At 38.4% G+C, this 20,471-nt stretch overlaps 1 protein-coding gene across 9 annotated transcripts in view; it reads left to right on the plus strand.

Moving 5' to 3' along the window:
* HS3ST5 (heparan sulfate-glucosamine 3-sulfotransferase 5) overlaps positions 1 to 20,471 on the plus strand; it is a 358,640-nt gene that overhangs the window by 249,054 nt on the left and 89,115 nt on the right. For 3 of the 9 annotated variants that reach the window (XM_055087546.1, XM_055087544.1, XM_055087545.1), the window contains 2 exons: positions 3,213 to 3,316; positions 6,352 to 6,459. The exons of 4 other annotated variants lie outside the window; for them this stretch is intronic. The gene's annotated coding sequence lies outside the window, so the exon portion shown is untranslated. Of the gene's footprint in view, positions 1 to 3,212; positions 3,317 to 6,351; positions 6,460 to 12,293; positions 12,460 to 20,471 lie in introns of those variants that run through there. 2 more of the 9 variants (XR_003681466.2, XM_028494523.2) reach the window with 2 other exon arrangements.

A 20,471-nucleotide genomic window follows, 5' to 3' on the forward strand; every position in this document is an offset into this window, starting at 1 on the left:
CTGGGGCACGAACCCACGTCCCCTGCATCGGCAGGCAGGCTCTCAACCACTGCGCCACCAGGGAAGCGCTCATGTAAATTTTTGCAGCCCGTAGTAGAGTCTGGAATTTTTACTTCTGAAGTGGAGAGACTTTTGAAGATGGTAAGTGAGGAGATAGCTAAATCTAATCTTCACTTTAGAGAAAAAACCCTAAGTCTATAGAGTAGTGGAAAGTGAGGACAGGTTATTGCCTCCATTCCGGTGAGAGATGAAGGGGAACTGGACTGAGGTTTATCATTGGAAATGAGAGAAGTCACTGGACTCAGGACATACAGAAACTTCTTGTGCATTTGGATGTGGCATGTGAGGGGAAAAGTGGAATTAAGACGTCTACATGTTTTGCCTGAGCTGCTGGGTTAATGCTGCTGCCATTAGGGAGGCCCCTGAAAAGTTAAGAGGGAAGGGATCTAGGGCTCAGTGGAAGAGACTGGCTTTCTACTGGCGCATGGACAGTTCATCCACTCCATGTGGAAGGCAAGATGCATATGTAGCAATGGGAGCAGATTAGGGAAATGGTGGGAAGATGCGGTATTTCCCATCTAGAATCATTTCTTCTATGAAGAAACAAACACAAGCTGAGAGTAAATTAAGGAAAGGTAGTGTTGGAGATTTGAGGCAAGAAAAGATATGAAATAATCACCTTAGGGAGAAAGAGAATTTATAAAAAATGTGCTAAGATTGATTAGAAAGGTCAAGAGGTCAATTCTGATATGTAGTCATATTTGAAGGGAGGCCATTTAACAAGGTTGTGTAATTTTTCCAATGATCAGCTCTGTGGGTGCTGGCAGAGAATAAGTAGATCGTTGGGTTTAACCATGGGTATTAGTTTCCTATTGCTGCTGTAACATACCACAAACTCAGGGGCTTTAAACAACACAAAGTTATTATCTTACTTTGCTAGAAGTCCAAAAATGGGTCAAAAATGGGTCTCATTGGGCTAAATTTGAAATGTCAGCACGGCTGCATTCCTCTGGAGACTCTAGGGGAGAATCCATTTCTTTGCCTTTTCCATCTTCTAGAGTACATTTCTTGCTCACCGCTCCCTTCCATCTTCAAAGTCAGCATCTGGCTGGTCAAGTTCTCATGCTGCCAACAGTCTGCTTCTCCCTCTCTGCATCCCATGTGGTAACCCTGGGCCCACCCGGATAATGCAGCATAAGCCTCCATCTCAAGGTCCGCTAATAGCAACATTAATTCCATCTGCAACTTTAGTTCCCCTTTGCCATACACTCTAACATATTCACACCTGCAGGGATTAAGTCGTGGAAATCTTTGGGGAGCCGTTATTCTGCCTAACACCGTACCAGTCTCCTCTAGCTGCCATAATAAAGAACCATAGACTGGGAGGCTTAAACAACAGAAATTTACTTTCTCACACTTCTGGAAGCTGGAAGTCTGAGATGAGGGTGCCAGCACAGTCGGTTTCTGGTGAGAACGCTCTTCCTGGCTTGCAGACAGCTGCCTTCTCACTGTTTTCACATGGCAAATTGAGAGAGAAAGAGAGAGACAGAGAGAGACAGAGAGGAGAGGCGGGGAGGGAGCTCTGATGTCTCTTCTTATAAAAACACTAATTCTGTGGGATCAGGGCCCCACCCTCATGACCTCATTTAACCTTAATTACCTCATTATAGGCCCTGTCTCCAAATATAGTCCCATTGGGGGTTAGACCCTCAACCTATGAATTTGTGTGAGGGGACACAATTCAGTCCATAACATACACCGTGGTTGGAGTTTTGACAGGTGAAGTATAATGAAGAAAAGGAAGGCGGGTGAGAAACTTGAGTGTTTTCAAGGAATGGTTATAGAGCTGAACCATAGAATCCAAGCTGTAAGTAGAGAGTGAGGGTATGAGAAGGATGGTTAGAAGGAGGCAAACTTGTAATGTCCGGGAATAATGGATCTCGATGAGGTTGGGAAATTTCTGGAGTAGGAGGACTGGAATCAGTAAGCTGGAAGAATAGGAGGTGATGGTCAGAGGGCAGAAGATTTTAAAATGGAATTTCAAAGGCTTGGGGTAATTGGAAATGGCAAGGTTTATGAGTTTTGAAAACTGAAGAACCCAAAGAAACTAATAACAAGTCATTTTCCTCCAAAATAAGTCAGACACCTAGTATTGACCCCAAGGAGATAGTAAGGTTCCTGGGTGCTTTTTTTTTTTTTTTTTTTTTTTTTTCAAAGAATAAGTGCAGTGTATCCATTTTGAAAAGTTTCACATTCTGTTCCTGGTCCCTGGACCTGTCTGGAAGAAGCCCCTCCTCCAGCCTCAGCAGGGTGGGAAGGGAGAACAGTGCATGGACAGTGATTTCTATCACCCAGGGAAGCAGAACCCAGAAGATAGATGCTCTGTGTGAGGAGGATATCCATTCTATTCAGGGACTAGTAAATGACTTAGAAAATTATGTGTAACTGCTTCCACTAAAGTGTGGCAGTGTTATTTAGGATGCCTTCTATGGTACCTATAGAATATTTTGTATGTAATTTACTAAAGATGTTTCTATTTTGAACTTAAAACTGTTTCATGCTTTATTTTGCTATACAAATATGCATCATCTCATTGCAGTGTTCATTGAAAGATTTCTCTCTAGTGTACTATGCCCAGAAAAGCATTGAATTAGTTCTGCTGTCGAAACCAGTACAAAATTGTCTGAGGGGTGCATAGTTTCCATGTCACATTATTAAAATATCATTATTTTCTTCCAGGTCCATGCATATACTTTTTTCTAAAGCATTATAAAATGACAGCTTACTGAAAACAAGAGGCCAGGTCTGCATGTCCTCTGTAATTTGGGGGTGAATATGAGTTGGATGAGAAATCTACTGCATAAAATCAGATAATAAATGGAATGGTACATTATGTGTTCTGAGGTCAATAATTAATTAAATGTAATTATTGCAGTGATATTATTAGAAAATAAGGATTTACCTTTGCCTTTGGAGAGAATTTAGAAACAAATGTTTGGCTGTTTTAACTAGTTAGAAACTAGTCCATCATATATCTTTTACATATATTATTAAAATAATAGACGCCACTACATTATGGGATGTGCAAATACAAGTTTCACTTTCAAAACATTCATGTGATTATTTCCACACTTCTAATAGCCTCACGTGCCTCATTCCACCTCACGCCCTTTTTTCATTCTCTCATATCCACCCTTCCTTCTTTCTTGCAGCTTTTTAATTTTCTGAACATCTTGTGAAGCCCAGCTTTTGCACAGAGATTTCTTTGACCCTGAGACCCACACACAGCTCATCTCTGGCTTCCTTTTGGCCTGGGGTTAGTACCACTATTCTCAATGCAAATGGTCTCTGTTGACTAATCTTAACATTTTACTATTTAACGTCTATAAGGACAAATTAAATCACATTCTGACAGAACCAGCCTGGCCCTGGGCACAGAGTCAGGCTCAAAAGCATGTTTTATTTATTGATTCAATGAATAACTGATGCATGCCTCAACTCTCCATCCCAACTCAGCCATCCCAACCACCAGCTTGAGATTCACTTAGTGATGGCAGTGGTGACAGAGCAGGGAAATAAAACAATGTGTAGACTCTAGGCCACAATTGTATATTTCATAAACAATTTTAATTACTTTTAGACAGATTAAAGAAGACTAACGGAAAAACAACACAACTCTCCAATAAGCACTTATCTAGCAAGAGGTCATCATCTAGAAGGGTAAACGTTCTATATGTATATGGGTACACATGTAAATGGCATCACTATAGCTCACCATTTACGAGTCCCTGCCCTCAAGAAGCTGACAATAATTCTGACTTGAGAAAAGACATTGCATGTTGAGAGAGATTTTTGCTTATGCTTTCTATAGTTCCTACTAAAATGTAAGCTCCATGAGGGATTACAATACTATGTGTGTATTGTTCATTGTTGTAGCCTTAAAAACTAACACAATACCTGCATACAGTAGTCACTAAATGCAGTTAAATTAATGCCAGATTGCTCTTTAACATACAGGAGACCAGGGGCGAGGGGAAAGGCAGTCACTCTAAGACTGCAAAGGTAGCACACGCTGCTGTAACCCAGTGTGTTATCAAAATCTTTGAATCAGCAGCAGCCACGGATGCCATCCTTAGAGAGAGGGGAGCTATGAGGTCCAGGGAAGCCAGTCAAACTAGGAATCAAGACCCAGCTGAAAAGGGAGGGGAGGAGAGCTGTGCTACATTGGGACAGTCGATGCCCATTCAAACCAAGTCTCAGTTAATAAGGCTGGCCCTGAATTTTGCAAGGGAGGGTTACTTAATCCCTGGTCCCACTGGACAGGCAGGTGGAGATGAGCTTCCTCAGTCAAAATTGGCTTCTGAACTAGAGTCAGAGTGGATCTATAGGTAGAGCTTCTAGAGGATTTCACTCTGAGTAAAGCAAGGAGCCCTTAATGGTCAGCAATTTTGTCTCTTGGTGTGAAAAAAATAATATATACATACATACATACAAACACCTTCCACTTTAAACTTCTAATAGATGCAAGGGTCAGTTTTCTTAGGAGAGAAGTAGAGGAATGCTGTATACACTTTTTCAGCAGCTTTAATGAAGTATAACTGACATCCAATAAACTGCACGTATTTTAAGCATACAATTTGATAAGTTTCAATATATGTCTATAGCTGGGAATCTGTCACCACAATCAAGATAGTGAACATATCCAGCATCTACCAAAAAGATGTCCTCATGCTTCTTTTTAATCCCTTTGTGCCAGTTACTGATTTATTGCCTCTCAGCTGCAAATGCACCCTTTTTGCCTGCTCAGTGAAAAAGGACCTGTGTCAGTAGAGGATGCTGGAGAGGTATCACAGGAAGAAAGGGGCTTGCTTCTAGGTTCTGTTGCATGCACTGAGCAGGCTTCTACAGCATGTGCAGGGCCAAGCTCCTGCAGTCCTAGCAGCCAGCAGCCCCCCCGTGGCCAGAAGCTTCCCACCGCGCTTCCTCGGGCACTTTCATAGCTGAGTGCCTCCAGTGAGACATTTCCAGGGAACAGCTCCCCCTGGCACCGTAGAGGATGGATCTCAATCAAGTTGCACCTGTGCTGCACCACAGCCACTTCCTTTGTTATCCAGTGAGCCAAAGCTGCACCCTCTCCAACGAGATCTGTGTCTCAACCGTGGGAGGAGGGGAGGTGGCAGTGGGGCTTTTACTCAGATGCTTGCTCTATCTCAGCATTCAGGGTGATAGCTGCTTCTATATCGCTATTCCTATAGAGTCCTTATTACCTCTTACTAGCCGATCCCTGGTTACTCCAATCTCCTGGTATAGTTAATACTTCTGTGTTTTAAACTTTCTCTGTTTGAATTACTGTGTTCTTTCCCTCTCCTGATTAGACCCACACTGACTATTAATCTCTCCATCTATCTATACCTTCCTATATATCTATGTATCTACTACCTCCTAACCATCCCATTTTGCTACTCCTCCCTCCCCCAGGCAAACATTTATCTGCTTTCTGTCACTATAGATTAGAATTCATTTTCTAGAATTTTATATGGGAACCCAAAGATTTTCTCCTATGTTTTCTTCTATAAATTTTATAATTTTAGGTTGTACATTAGGTCAGTAATCCATTTTAAGTTAATATTTGCATATGGTACAAGGTATGGATCCAAATTCTTTTTCAAATATAGATATCCAATTGTTCCAGCACCACTTATTAAAAAGATGATTTCTCCACTAAATTGCTCTGTACCCTTGTCAAAAAGCAGTTGTCCATATATATGTGGGTTTACTTCTGGACTCTCTTCTGTTCTATCAATCTATTTGCCCATCCTTATACCAATGCCACACTGAATTAATATAGCTCTATAATAAGCCTTGAAATCAGGTAATCTTAATCCTCCAACTTGGATCTTATTTTTCAAATTTGTTTTGATTATTGTAAGCATTGTGGATTTTCATATGAATTTTAGAATCCCCTGGAAATTTCTACCAAAAAAAAGCATACTGAGATTTTGATTGAGATTATGTTGAGTTTGTAAATCAATTTAAGGAGAATTGGCAGCTTCACAATATTGGGTTTTCCAACCCATGAACAAGGTATACCTCTCCATTTGTTATTGAGACTTCTTTAATTGCCCTCAGCAGTGTTTTATAATTTTTGGTGTACAGGTTTGCATATCATTTTTCAAGTTTATTTCTAAATAATCCATATGTTTATGCTATTGTAACGGCATTGAATTTTATATTGATCATTGCGAGTATATAGAAATATAATGGATTTTTATAAATTGAACTTGTGTTTTGCAACCTAAGTCCATTTATTCTAGTAGCATTTTTATAAATTCTGTCAATCTTCCTCCATAGATAATAATGTCATCTGTGACAGTTTTACCTCTACCTTTTCAATCTGTCTCTTCTTTTCTCGCCTTATTGGAATGGCTAGAACTTCCTATACAATGATGAAAAGAAATGGTAAGAACAAACATCCTTGTCTTGTTCTTGATTTGGGGGGAAAAGCATTAAATCTTTCATCATTAGTATGATGTTAGCTGAAGTTTTTTCATAGATAAACTTTATCAGGTTGAGAAAATTCCCTTCAATTCCTTATTAGCTGAGAGTTTTCATCAGAAACAGATGTTGGAGTTTGTCAAATGCTTTTATAGCATCTATTGAGGTGATCATACGGTTTCTCTTTTTTAGTCTATTACTACGTAGTTATATTATTTGATTTTCAAATGTTAAACCAATCTTTCATTCTTGGGATAAACCTCACTTGGTCATAATGCTTTTTTTTTTTTTTTTTTTTTTTTTGCGGTACCAGACACGCAGGCTCAGTGACCATGGCTCACGGGCCCAGCCTTTCCGCGGCATGTGGGATCCTCCCGGACCGGGGCACGAACCCGTGTCCCCTGCATCGGCAGGCGGACTCAAAACCACTGCGCCACCAGGGAAGCCCCATAATGCATTTTTTAATGTTTTTCTATTTTTTGTCTCAAAAAGGCAGGAATTGAAACTCATGGGAAGAAAATGAAAAGCCAGGAAAATATGGTGTTTCCTTCTTAATTCCTTACTCAGTTTTAGTCAGTAATTTGAGCATTGGGGAAGATTATAACCTATATTTGCTTCTCATTACTTCTCAGTATAATTTCTAACACAAGCCTTTTGTGCAATTTCTAAGATGTGGTTAATGGAATTGTTTTTAATATGCCATCTGCTGGTCTTTTAATTTTAGCACTAGTAACAGAGACTAAGATTTGGTAAAATACATAACCTTATAGAACTTATATCTTGGTAACTTCTCTCCAACGGAAATAATGTTCAAAGTAGTTTTTCCAGGGCTTCCCTGGTGGTGCAGTGGTTGAGAGTCCGCCTGCCGATGCAGGCGACACGGGTTCGTGCCCCGGGCCGGGAAGATCCCACATGCCGCGGAGCGGCTGGGCCCTTGAGCCATGGCCGCTGAGCCTGCGCGTCCGGAGCCTGCGCTCCGCAACGGGAGAGGCCACAACAGTGAGAGGCCCGCGTACCGCAAAAAAAAAAAAAAAAAAAGTTTTTCCTCATTAATTATTTTCTAGGACTAGATGATTGTATACTTTCTCAGAACCTTGTCTTCATTTCCAACTTTTACATTGTACCTGACATTTCATAATTACCATGAACAATTGAATTCATGTATAAGCTTCAATTGTATTCTGGTATAAGCTTCAACTCTAACTAGCAAGGAATTTTTGTTGAAAGGGAAGTTTCAATTCCATCCTAAATATTCTCCTGTATTATTTGGACACCATTTCTGGGCAGTCATTTTACCTGTGGCTGCCACAAATCAGGACATCATTTTTATGTGCTGCATAGAAGAGGTAGTTCTAGATGGTACGTTTAAAAGTGTGTATATATATCTGTTATACGTAGTTTTGCTCTGTACTATTATTTATAGAAAAATACAAATAGAACATGTAATGAGTGGGGAAGGGTGAGTGCCTTTTATGTAAGTCTTTTTTTGTTGTTGTTTATTCAATTGAAGGGACATTTAAGGAATGCCAACTCAACACAGGGTTCTTAATAGTATTTCTTAATTTGTTAACCCCTCTCCGAAATGATGGTATTTTATCATTTCATTCGATAGGTCTATTTTAACAAAGAGATGGCTACTCTTAGATTAGTCATATGATGGATGATAATGTAATTTGTTTCATTCAAGTAGGGAGAGTTTTTGCATTTCTAGGAATCCCATTATCCTTAAAACTTTACCCAATTTTCTTCTTTTCATGAAATTACCTCCTTAGCTTAATTACAAGTGTAGTGTTTTCCCACAAGCAATATAATATCTACTTATCCTTAACACCCCAAAGTCAAGAAAACTTAGTGTTAATAAAATTGATTCGTTCAGTTCAGATCAAAAGCAGCATTACAGCTTACTGGTTAATCAATGTAAATTTTGCTAATGCCACAAGGAGTCGAGTCCATTTGTAAAACAACACGTGTGCAACCTATTTCATGAAATTGTATTTTCTACACAATGTTAATTTGACCTCACTAATAAGATAGTTTTGTGAGACAAAAAAGAATATTTCATCCAAATATTCAAATTTTTTTATGTGAGATGTGTCCAGATAAGGAAGGAAATGTGTACAGTATTATGTAGAAACATTTGTTGACATAGAAAACTGCCTGAGCTGTTTGTGTTAAAAGCTGATCAGCTAGTGCTTACAGCGAATGCATAGAGTTCATCCTAAGGAAAATCAGGACAACCGTGATCAAAAGAACAAGTCTACACTCTTCACCAAATTTAATTCTTGAAAATTGCTTCTAAGCTGACAGCAGTATTTCTCCACAGGGGGAATATGTTATTGTGGTTCCAGTTCCTGATCAAATGAATATAAATTAAAAATATAATCCATATTATATCAAAATAGCAAAGATACAACAAATATAAATTTTGATCAGATCAAATAGGAAAATGATGCTGCCCTTTGTATAAAAGAGAACAAATGAACTAATTATGAATCCCTCAAGGAAGTTAAAAATCATACCTCCCAGTACCAAACAATACCACTGTACTATGTGGTAACTAACCTAAAGTAGAATACTGGCTAAAACAGACTTTAGTTAAAATTTTACTAAAATTTCTTTGCCTTTAAATTTAGGAGGACATCTGAGGGATTTTGTGACTTTTTCAACTCTCCTAAAGCTATCCATAGACATCTGCACATCTCCCTTCTTTTTCCTAATGTATTTTTCCCTCTACTAAACAAAAGTTTTCAAACATAATTATTTTGTCGACCTCAAAATCAAAATCAGTGGTCTCAATATAACGAGCCACTGTTGACAGCTCTGAGAGTGGTTTACACTTCACTGGGAGGCCGTAAAAAAAAATCACCAGGTCATTGACACAAATCTTTATTTTTCTTTCTCTTCAGAGCTTTGAAAGTTCTCTTAGGAATTGCAAAGATAAGAGGTATCCCAGAGCACAAGTATTTGCTCCAAAATCTGTCAATTTTAAGTGAATGGATAAAGGGTGGCAAAAACTGAGGTTTTAATTAAGCCTGAATTGAAGAGGATGATATTCAAAGCCACAAAAGGGAGTCTTGTGACATACCCTTAGTCCTTAGGTAACTTGGGCCAAAAGTATTCTTCTTTTCCTTTGCATTTTGTCCCACATACTAGTTCTTCAAAACTTTCTAAGGAGAGGAAAAAAAAGTCAGGTCAACCTTTGGGGAAGCTACATTAACTTTTCAAGACCAGTACCTCCATATTTCATGCAGCTGAACAAAGTCTAGTGAAGGGCCAGCATAAAAGCAGCTGTGCACACGTGGTGCCAGGAGTAGCTGTGGAGATGAAGTTGCAGGGCCCAGGAGAGCCTAGGAAACTAGGACCAGTTCTGGAAAACCCCAAAACTGAATAGATTTGGAGAAGGTACAAAGAGCAAGATGGCTGCTGGGGACCTGGACTTGGGGTACCAAGCGCCACTGATTTAAACACATACTGATGCTCAGAAAAGGAGATAATGAGTGTGGATTTGTCTCTCTGGAGACACAACTTTAACCTCTAATTAGTCAACAGAAGTGAAAGGTCTGTTGGGAAATCTGAATGCACGTAGTCCCCTAGCTGTTAGTATTTTTTCCTTCACCACACAGTCTAGGTATCAGAGGAACAGAGTTCAATTCCAGCCTCTGTCACTTGCTTGTCATAGAATTTTTATAACTTATAAAAATCTCTATGGTTTAAACATTTTTAAAATGAAAGTCAAATGCTTCTCCCTTTTGGATCTCAGGATCATTTTAAATATCAAAAGGGATACAATATGTAGGAGTGCTTTGGAAATTAGAGCACTAGATAAGTTGTTAAGAATATAGTCAATCAGCAAGTAATGAATTGCTGACTGTTTTCCAAAGTTAGCTGGACTCTACAGAACCAAAGGTCAACCATTTGCGGTCAGTTTCCATGAGTTTTCCCATATCCTCCTACCATCTATACTATTATTTACTTAGTATTTTTTCCATAAATTAACTCACTTTTTTTTTCTTTTGTGCCTACTGAAGCCTCATCCTAAAATTAGTATTCAAAAAATCAGAGGTTGAAGTGCTTCTTATATAATTGCAATATATATTAAAATAAATTCATACTTATTAAAATTCTTTATAGTTCTCTATATCATGCTTCAGTAAACATTGCTAAAGAAGAGTGCTTTAAAATTCAGGCAAGTAGTTGAGGCTGAACAGAGTCAGAAATGGAAGACATCAAAGGTTTTGGCAATTATTTTATCCTTTTTCAAATATAATTACTCTTCTCCCAAAAGGTACAGTATTGCTTTTTAACTTTAGATGAGTTGGAATTTTATTTTGAAATGTCTTTACAATAACTAAAGTCATCTGGAAGTGTGGTTTCCCAAGAAAAATTTGTATTTGAGGTTTTCAAAACCTGTCTTGGTCCAGCAATTTCTGTTCATCAGGGGAAGGGCACACGGGCACATGCTGCAGTTCAGAAGGGGAGACTTTTCTGAAATGCCTGTTTATGAAGCCATATTTTAAATTTCTTACACAGCCATAGCTGTAGCTCAGCATGTTGGCATTATGATGTAATTTCAATGATAGAGTCTGAAATAAGGCTATATTGTGTGACTTTTTGGCACAAGCATTCATCCAATAAACTGAGCATTCTAAAAGGGGAAGCAAAGACCATGTAAATCCCTTCAGACCAGAGTGCCTCACTTTTGCTTCCTAGTGTGTAAGTACTGCCATCAAGGTTTACTACCACTTTTCAAGCTACCTGGGTCTGCCTCTCTGAAGGCTGTAGATGGGGAAACTAATGACAACAGGAGGCCCCAGATCTACAGATTTGTTCCCATTTCAGCACTGAATGTAGAGGTTCTAGAATCAGCTTATGTTTCAGAATGCCAAAGTCCGAAGGTAGAATGGGCTGTGTGCAACTGTTCCTAAGCCAGGAGTTCAATAACATATACCAAAATAGTTAGTCAGTAGAGGAAATGCTACAGTAAATACATAGTCTTCTTTACTGATGATATTTTTGGAGCCTTTGATATACCCATAGGCACTGAAAATCACCAAGATGGGACTCCGTATGCACCAGTCCTCAAACTGATTTTACCACATAATCTTTTTTTTTTAGGGAGTATCTGAGGAGACTATTGTCCCAGGGGAGCACTGCTCTAAAAACATAACATTGCTATTTGTGGATAATATAAATGTAATGCAATATAATATAGGAGGTTACCTTTTCATCTATTTTAAAAGTATGTTACTTTTGTGCTTTGGAATTGCCCTAGATAAATATGTTTTAAACTTTTGTTAAGTGTCTGCTTATTCAGCTTAGTAACCTCTTTGTGGCTTCTGAATAATGTAAGAACTCGATTCATTATTTAGAAATCTTAGTAGCTGCAGTAAATGAAGTAGATATTACACTTAGTTGAGACTACAAGTACTGCAGAGGTTGCCAATCTCACATGGCATCAGACCTTACTGAGTTTTCATGCCAGCTTAAAAAAAAAAAAAGAAAGAAAAAGAATTCACTTTCAAGAGTTAGAGAAAACACTTTGCCAGTTACTAGTGACCCTGGATGTGACTTAGTTTATAGAAAGGCACAGATTAATTCTTTTCAATCCAAATGCTATGACTCTTAGCTAGCACTTGAATTTTCAACAAATCCTATTCTCCATCTTGTCTGGGAGACCTTACCTACAAAGTGATAAGGGCTGTAATGACTGTCTGGCATGATGTCAACTTTAGAAGCATATACTGTATATGTTTTGGAACTAAATATTTCTTCTTCCCATTGACTCTTGACCCCCTTAGAACAGCTGTCACCTTCTTCAAACGCTTTCACTAAGTAAAAAGTCAATTGACTGTAAGTGGTGATGAAGAAATGTCGTGTGATTAATACTACAGTTTAGGCTGCTGTGATTAGTCACGGGAAAAACAGTTAAACTTCCTCCCCAAGAAACATGGTACGTTAACAGCAAATGGCCTGCCTGAGCCCGATAGGAAGAAATAGTTGGGCAGTGTTAAAAGCTGCCTATTGATTTGTGCCCTGACTGAAAGCCAGGCGTTGATGTAAATGAAAATGTGTCAAGAGTTGATATCGATTTTTTTTTAAATCAGACCATCTCTGGGGAAATACTGCTAGCCATACTACTGTTCTTGTCTATGAGTGAAATAAGGTTCCTTTCCACAAGACTACACATGTCCAGACATCAAATTTTCCTCTTTAACTGAGGTGTGGTAGGATGCTAGCCCATCATCTTCAATCTCTGCTCGAAAAAATGGCCCAGAGTCCCTATATCCAGGAATAAAATGAAAAAGAGAATTTTAAGTTTAAGAGGGATTTGTATGTGGGAAAGGATGTGGCTACATGCCACCTACCTACCAACTGGCCTGTTGTATATGGATCAGAGCACACACATACACTTAAGCTCGAAATTTCCAGCCCATGTGTTCCAAGATAAATCATTTTAGAAGGATGTTTATTTTTAGAAAATCCTATTCAAAGATAACCATAATGTAAGATAGAAGGTGAAATTCATTAGGATACAAACCACCAAGTTGGGGCATTTCTTCTCCTTCAGCATGTAGGAAACTAGCCACATTTTTCCCTCTTAGAAGTAATTTTCTGAGCTGTGCTTTACTCATAGGCCCCAGTGCTTGTAAATATTGCTGAACCGTTTAAGAAAAGGCCAAGAATCATAATAATTATGCAGCTTTTGGTCAAATCTGTGGAGGTTTCAGCTGCCTAGACAAGGCTGCACTTCACGTTTCAGCTGGGGATGGATTTTAATATTGGGCAGTGAGAATGGAAAATTAGTATGGAAAGGAGAGGTCATCACCTGCCAATATATGTGGATTATTTGGAATCAGCTATTGGGATTAGAGAAATTCCTAATAAACTGATAAGGGGAAGGGTCATTCCCTCCATGGTAGCTTAGAGAGCTAAATCCACTTAGCTTGATTCGCTGGCCTTAGGCACAGGCACGTGATAAAAACTCCACATTGCAAATTGATTAGCTTTTTGTTGATTACTCAATGACCTTTGAGGTATTCTAGATTTCATGATCTATACACTTCGCCATCGAGATTAAATAAAAAACAATGATCGGAAATAGACCGTAAGGGAATGGGAATTATTATGATGAGATCATTCTATGCTGAATGTCCTGCATTAAAATTTAGGAATGTGTAGCAAAAGCTTGCAGAAGACAGTTAATTACTTTGTAGTAACAAATGAGGTAACAAATGTTCTAAGTAGATGGGACTTTGCAATTTAGGGCCACTGTCTTAAAACAGTTACAATTAATCTGTAGCTCTTAAAATAGGTATAGCTTGCTAGAGCTGTAGTTTAACTAACAAACTAAGCTTATGGCTGACCCTCCAGAGTTTCCCTGAGGAGGTTACAAGAGCAGTCCTTCCTGCAGCCTGGAAAACCAGTGCGGACCCAGATATATTTGCCTACGATGGTTCTAGACCAGCTCTTGACTGTTCTGCCTCCTGCCATCCCATGTATTGTTGTCTTGTACTGTTATTTATCTTTGGATATATGTTGATTAAGTATCTCCAAAAGGATAGCAAGCATAGTAAAGTCAGAGACCATGCATTATAGTTCACTGTGTTATCAACAATGCATAACTTCATAACTGCTTAAGGAAAAAAACCTATAAATATACATACATATATATATATATACAGATGCATATATATATATTTATATTATATATAATATATATTTATATATATTTAAATGCAGGATGAGCTAGTTATTCCTATGACATTAAATTACTTAGCCACTTTTCACCCTGAAATCAAAAATATACATACCAATAGGTTTACACAGTTATTCATTCTAGGATAAGCTCAAATCAACTCAGAATATTATTCAGAATGAAAACTGCTTTTCATTCTGGGGCTTCCCTGGTGGCGCAGTGGTTGGGAGTCCGCCTGCCGATGCAGGGGGCGCGGGTTCGTGCCCCGGTCCAGGAGGATCCCACGTGCCGCGGAGCGGCTGGACCCGTGAGCCATGGCCGCTGGGCCTGCGCGTCCGGAGCCTGTGCTCTGCAGCAGGAGAGGCCGCAGCAGTGAGAGGTCCGCGTACCGCAAAAAAAAAAAAAAAAAAATGCTTTTCTTCTCATAGTTTATTCAACTGCTTAACATACACATTCATTAAGTAATTCCTAGAGGCCTTTCTCTCATGCTCAGGCATATAAATATCATTTTCAAATACGTATACTTAAGACAATAAGATAAAATGATTTGAGAGTAGCCATAAAGTCTTGAATCATGGATAATATTAATTTATCAACTATGTGTAATATAATAGCAATAAATCATTATACGTTTGCCTGTGTTTCCAGATTTAGTGGTCACCCAGAATTTTCAAATATGTTGTCTAAAGGTATGCATTTAACAAATTAATTGATCTTCTGATTTTGACTTCAGTTACCAAATTGTAGGTTTTTGTGTGGTTGTCTTATAAGTTTCTAGGAAAAGAAATTAACACAAGAATTGTCACAGCCCAAAACTTCCAGGTTGAGATCATAATAACTTTATTTACTACCTTGAATGTTTTAGTATGTTCTTTGCTTGCTTAGTAAAAGTCAAAAGTGTATGTTAATATTTAATTCCCATCCTTTCCTTTCACAGCCTGCCCTGCTTTTTCAAGATTAGTGAAAGAGGCATACAAGTAAATGTTGTACACAAGTTATGCATCTGTCTTTTGTTTGTAGGAAAGAAATAGAAAAAAATGCACGTATATAAACCTAAAAATAAGAATGAATTATTTGTCAACCCACAAAATTTTGTCACTACTTTTTTTTGTTCATAGGGGGTAGAGTTAGTTAAAAATCTATACTTAAAATTTTAGTGGGGAATTAAAAGTCTGAAATGGGAAACAAAAGAATGAGAATGCATACTATACTCTGATAAAAAGAAAAAGGAAGGAAAACTAGGGAGAATTTTCTTCCCTTTCTCATTCCCCACACCTACCACCCCCTAAAACACTTCTGATTACTTCAATTCAAAGGATACATATTTTCCAGAGCACAAAATATACTTCAGATATAGTTCTATGTGGAATTTTCAGATATTCATGCTACAACATTTGACAAAAATAGAAACAAATAAGAAATAACATAATGCAGTGCTCATAATTTGGACATATCTAAAAGTCTGTGGAAACAAACACCAATCAAAATATATTGTATAAAGAATGTTAAATATCCAATTCCTCCTTTCCTAGTAATAATGCTTTGAGTCATAAATATAATTTAATGTTACTGGGGAAAATTTTTTTAAATGAGTTTGGCATTTTATACGCCTGAGAACAATAAATCAAATATATCCTTATAATAAAAGATACCTTTTATCTTAAATATATCTACACAGGACCAAGCCTTTCATAGATTTCTTTAACTGGTAATATATTAGAATTCACAACTTAAAACTTTTATTCTGCATATTCTGTTGCATAGAGTTAAACAATCTAATATCCAGTTCCATATATACCTATATGTTCTACAGAGGGATATTAATTTCACGTCAGTAAATAATGATCTACTAATATGATAGAATAATTCAGGTGATAAAAAAATTTTAATATTTTCACTTTGTGTTACTCAGCAAGAAAAGTAATCAGGAAACTAGATGAAGTGCTTTTTTCCCCTTTTACTACACCAAAGAAATTGAGTTCAGCGAAGCATATTATGTATTTCTCTGTCAGGTGCATATTTACATTTGCATTTCTAAATTATTTACCATAAATACATTTTTAATTCTAGCAAACCTTAAAATAATAAAGTTCCATTTTCAGCCTTTATACAAACATGCAAATGTTAATGTTGCTAAGGAATATACTTTAAATTACAGAGCATTTTTATTCATTATTCTATTGCCCCTTCTATGATATTCAGGTCTCCCAACAATTTTGGAATATTAGGGAGCCCCCTAGTGGCACCTGTATTTCTAATAAATTTCCAAACTAAAGAATAGTTAGTTTTGTTTTGTTTTGTTTTTTTACTAATTACTTGGACCAGTTTTGATACTTAAACATATTTTGCTGACTTTTTTCCCAGTTTTTAAACACAAGTAGACTTCCTTTCATGTCCCACAAATGTTGAGTATGTTTCTGGAATCAAAAATATATTCCTAATAATTCTCATCTCTGGTTATTCAAATGCCCAATTGCTACAATCTCTTTTCATTCTTTCTCATCTTGTGACCTTTCCAGTCATCTCAGAAACCATTTGGAGATTGACCATGAAGAAACATTTTCATGGGAAACAAAATTTCTGTATTAAATTGTAAAAACACACATCTACCCAAATAGATGTTAGTTTTAATATTATTGTAGTACAGAGGCATATCTTTATTATACTTCCATCTAGCCAAAGGAAGATGTACGCAATGATACCTAGACTGCATTATCATTGGGACAACTGTATAAAACATTTAGAACTTACTTTTAATTATGGTGAAGATTTGATGATGGGCTGAAGTATGATGTCCCCTTGGGTCAAGTGAGTAATTAGCAGTAGTTCTGATGCTTTTCCAACCAGATCCCCACAAAGCCTCTACTCTATTCTGGCCTGGAATGATCCTCCTTAATAGGTGAGCAAAGGCTTCCTGTGGGTTTTAACACTTCTATGGAATCTTAAAGGTTGAGGTGAAGTCAAAGAAATGATGGGGGAGAGCATTCTTCACAGTGAGAACAACTTCAGCAGGCATGTAGAGATGAAAATAGCATGACTTTGCCTTGGAAACCTTATGGTAAACTGTCAATATCATTGAAACATGGAGTGAGTGGTGGGAGCATAGGAGACATATCCAGAGAGGTAGCAGGGCCAACCCAGCTATGGAAGGCTTTGGCAGCTATGCCAAGGAGTTTGAATTTACGCTGAACACCAGTGACAGATGTCGTGAGATAGTAAGATTCGTGTTTTAGAGAGTGAGTCTGGGAACAAAGTAGAGGATAAATTTGAGAAGGAGTAAGATACAAGTCAGAGTGAAGATTTGGTCCAGGCAGGAAAGGATGAGAGCTGGTAGAGCAGGTCGTAAAAGTGCCTCTGAAGTAAGTGAGGTCATTTCTGAGCCACCGATACCCTGGGTGACAGTGGAATTAACCCAGGTCTGAGCAAAGGCCCTGGCACACCCTGCCTCAGCTCAGCACCCCATCAATTTTGTCTTTTTGTTTATTTACCCCTTGTCCTTGGCCATACTACTGCCTCCCTCCCTCTCTCTGAAAGTGAACTCCCATGAGCATCTCATAGCCTTCAGCCTTGAAGAAAGACATGGGTTGTGTAGTCAAATTTCACTGCTTTGGATGGTGTGAAGCGTGGGAGAGACGAACTCATGGAACGTGCAGAATGATTAGATGTTAGATGTTGGGCATAAGGGTTGCGGGAAGCCCAGAATGACTCCTAGGCCTCTGGTATGGTAACTGGGAAGATGGAAGCACTAATCACTTGTTTGTAGAGCCAGTAAGAGAGAAGGAGCAAAGTGAACTAGTTTTCTAGGCTGTGTAACAAACTCCTGCAAACTTTAGCAGCTTCAAACAGCACACATGTATGATCTTATCATTCCTTTGGGTCAGGAGCCTGGGCACAGCTTAGCTGGTTTCTTCCCCTCACGGCCCCATACGGCTGCAACCAAGGTGTCAGCCAGAGCTTGGTTCTCATCTGGAGGCTCAACTAGGGAAGGATGTGTTTCCTTGCTTGTGCAGCTGTAGATTGCATTCAGTTTCTCTCAGCAGAGAGTCCATAGCAGCTTCCTTCTTCAAAGCGAGCAAAGCCCGCTAGCAAGGCAGAGTCTTATATAATGTAACAAAACCACAGGAGTGATACTCCATCACCTCTGCCATATTCTAGGGGTTAGAAGCAAGTCATAGGTCTTACCCATGCTCAAGGGGAGGGGCTTATCCAAAGGCATGAACATCAGGTCCCAGGGATCATGGGTGATACCCTAACTGTCCATCACATGAGCCTTTTAATAAGGTTTTAAAATGTGAAACTTCTGGGTATCTTTACTTCCAACTGTCAACTCAAGGAAATTCCATTATATACTGTAATTTGGACCATTATTACACTAACTTAGGATTATTAGAATATTTATCCTGAAAATATCTACCATAGAGACAGGGAAGAGAAGCTCAGTTCTTTCTGATCTTCAACATCCATTCAAGAAAGTTTACAATATACATTTTTAATAAAAATTTGTTCTTCAGAAACAAATTTTTATTTGAGAAATCTCAGTTCATCATTTCAAAATTATAAAAGAGCAATATCTAAGAATACTTCATACTAAATGAGATTATAAAAACATTAGGTTGTTGCTGGTTGCAACACTGTCCACTATGAGGTTTGATTTGACATGAATATTTAGTGAAATATTGGAACTGACTTTAAATCCTTTCCTTGGGCACCTGTTCTTGAACACTACCACCCCCAAAAAACAAGAATTTTTGAGAACTAGAGACAACCTAAAATGTCACATATTATATCCAGTCTTTCTTCCAAGTCCTAACGACCTTTTCTTCAAAATGCCTGCTCTACTTACCCCTTTTCCTCCATTCACACAACGTGTACTCTAGGGCAAGCTGTCAGTGCCTCATGTCTGGATAAATCAGCATCAGCCCCCTACCTGGTGTCCTTACTCTAATATTTCCTCCCCACTCTGTCAGTCCTAGTCAAGATTGAATTTTTCTTCTACATAAACAGCTTCTAACAAACAGTTTATTTTTTCAATCATTTGTGCTGCTGTTCTGTTCCCTATGCTACCATCTATACACACCCATGTCTGGCTTTTTACAAGATCTGTCATCTCATATATATTCCATTCAATCTCACTTCCATTCTTTAGTACAAACCATCTTTTCTCTCTCCAGTAATTCCCTCCTGGTTCCTACACAAGGCAAGCTTGTGTCTGTTTCCTTATCTCTGCTAATATTGTACTTGGGTTGTCCGTGGCCCTGTCATCATCATACATGCCCTAAGTCACAATGAATAGATATTGGAGGATGGAGAACCCAGGTAAAGAATGAGGGGAAAGCCAGATTCTATGTGTATGACAAAAAAGGAGACGACAAAACAAATCTATAACAGGACTCAGAAGGTAGCAGAGAAGGCGGAGACAGAAGCTTGGAAGAAGGTGGTTATATGAGCACTAATGTCATCACATCCTAGAAGTCAAAACCAATCCCTAGAGCCAAGCTAGGTTGCTTAGCCTGGACAGATGTAAGTATCAAGGGTTGAGATAAGCAGAGATGGGCAGACAGAAAGCATCCAAGAAAACAAAATCCCAGAGGGCAAGAGAGGTCATGTGTGAGGATCTTCTCAGGCATTATAGGGATGGGCGGGCGAACAAAAAGAGCAGGCAGGTGCATATTCACCTGCTTGATGAGAGAACAGCTTGATAAGAGAGAGTACTCTGCCTGAGACCCTGGTTTTCCCATGACATAGTGTACTTTGAATCTAGGCAGCTAGGTACATGTGGAGGATCATGGTCTTTAAAGCCAGTCAGTCTTGGGTTCAAATTCCTCTTCCACCATTTGTTGGCTGTGTGACTTTGGACCACTTATTGACCTTCCCCAAGCCTCAGTTCACTTATCTGTAAAATGTGGATAATCCTATCAATCTCATGGTGTTATAAGGATTAAATATGATTACATATATATGAAAGGCCTGATGTCTAGCAAGTATACACATACTTATTGATTTTCATCGTTATTTTTATTTTTCCATCTGCCAAAACCAAAATGGCTACCCAATTGTCCCTGAGAGCTGCATGACCTTCTCTAAGCTCTTGTGATCTGTAGAGTCTGCCTCATTCTTTGTTGTGCTGTGGGTTTGCAAAGTTTCAGTTGATGTAAGCTAATTTCTCCAATGATGTTATGAACTACTTGGGGAAAGTCTTCCCACTGCTGAGCTCATCATAAACTCAGCTGGCACTTGCTATTACAATGCATTTCACGGCCCCACTTCATTCATTCCTTCA

The sequence above is a fragment of the Physeter macrocephalus genome, chromosome 10 (assembly GCF_002837175.3).
Source record: "Physeter macrocephalus isolate SW-GA chromosome 10, ASM283717v5, whole genome shotgun sequence".
In the NCBI taxonomy this organism is placed as follows: domain Eukaryota; kingdom Metazoa; phylum Chordata; class Mammalia; order Artiodactyla; family Physeteridae; genus Physeter; species Physeter macrocephalus.